At 35.8% G+C, this 1,560-nt stretch overlaps 1 non-coding gene across 1 annotated transcript; it reads left to right on the forward strand.

The window, feature by feature from the left end:
* The first annotated feature begins 619 nt into the window (after positions 1–619).
* On the forward strand, positions 620–726 carry LOC121225392 (small nucleolar RNA R71). Its single transcript, XR_005923252.1, has one exon. It is a non-coding gene; the product is annotated as a small nucleolar RNA R71 (small nucleolar RNA).
* Positions 727–1,560: the final 834 nt, after the last annotated feature.

Genomic DNA, 1,560 nt, shown 5'->3' on the forward strand with positions numbered 1-1,560 from the left:
TCCAGTTTAGTCAATGTTCTTGATGAATTAATGCACTTAGATTGCACCTGCTTTACTTTTGTTCTTATTAACTGCATTTCTCCTTCAATTTGATCCAGACGTTAACCACATATAGTATGGTCATTTAGGCTTCTGCAAATAAGGAAGTTGATAATTAGAATTCTTAACCTGATTTGAATTATTACCTCCTCCTTAATTTCCTCCCCATCTCAAGTTTGGGTGATCTCTCCAACCGAGATTGTAAGTATTTGAATAAGGGTTCTAACATCTATTCTAGATGTAATTTACATCATTGGTAGGATTATTGATATAATAGAAGAGCGGTTTGTCTCTTTCATACATAGATGGTGCACTATTTGTGGATTCAATGCGGTTAAGTTTGTCCACTAACTGCTGGTATTTATCATCTTCCAAAATAACCTTTACCGTAGATGGTTACGGGCCATACGTGAATCGTTAAATGGGCCACTGACAGGAGTTAAATGTCATGTTTTCTATTAATTCGTACACATTGTCGTACATCCTATTCATGAGAGCTTTTTCTGTTGCTCTATCTAATCCAGACCTTGCATGGTCATCCAACCCACTGTAAAACACTTGCAATCTCATCCACTCAGGGAATCTGTGGTGCGGGCATTTCTAGATCAATGTTTTCAAATGTTCCTAAGCCTTGTGAAAACTTTCCCCTTCCAATTGTCTAAATACAAAAATTTCTCTTCTTAGTTGAACCATTTTGCTAATAAGGAAGAACTTCTATAGGAACTTTCCAACAAGCTCATTCCAAGTTGTGATAGATCCTATTGTCTGTGATTCAAACCATGAAAAGGAATTATCAATCAAAGAAAAGGGGAGCAATCGAAGATGAATAGCATCATCAGTGACCCTGTTATACTTAAAAGTATCACAAAGTTGGAGAAACTGTTTTAAGTGTTAATTTAGATCCACTATCATTATGCCTCTAAATTGCAGATTATTCTAGATCATTTGAATCATTACTGGTTTGATCTTATGATTTTTAGCGATAATAGCCAACCTCGTTATGCTCTCTCAAACCATGTCCAAATTTGGTAATGTATAATCTCGTAGGGTTCTTTCGTTACCTGCCATAGGTAAATTTGTGGGTAGCTATGGTAGTGCTAGTGGATCTCCTAAATTGCAAGTTAGCAAGGACTACTTATCTTCTGACCTCACAGTCTAGACCAGTTTGGGGTTAAGATGTTCACAGATAAGCCATATCAATTTTAGGTTAATTCCTACGTTGATAACTTCCTAGGGTCGTCAAGCCTAGGTTTTTAGGTTCTTCCTTTCCCAAACAGTTGATTTGTTAAGTAAACTAGTTAATAAATCATACCTCCACTAGCTAATCCCCCACAGAGGGATGAGTTCCTCATGGTTTTCGTAAACAATATAGAGTCGATATAAAGCTTAAACATGATGAATGAATCGAAAGTATAGAGTTTAAGAAAAAGACTGATTTGTATTATGAATGAAAGTCAATTCACAAGGCTTGATTGTATCCACAAATTAGATCTCTTGAAATAACACAAAGAACAAACTGAA

This window comes from Gossypium hirsutum, chromosome A03 (assembly GCF_007990345.1).
Source record: "Gossypium hirsutum isolate 1008001.06 chromosome A03, Gossypium_hirsutum_v2.1, whole genome shotgun sequence".
In the NCBI taxonomy this organism is placed as follows: Eukaryota; Viridiplantae; Streptophyta; class Magnoliopsida; order Malvales; family Malvaceae; genus Gossypium; species Gossypium hirsutum.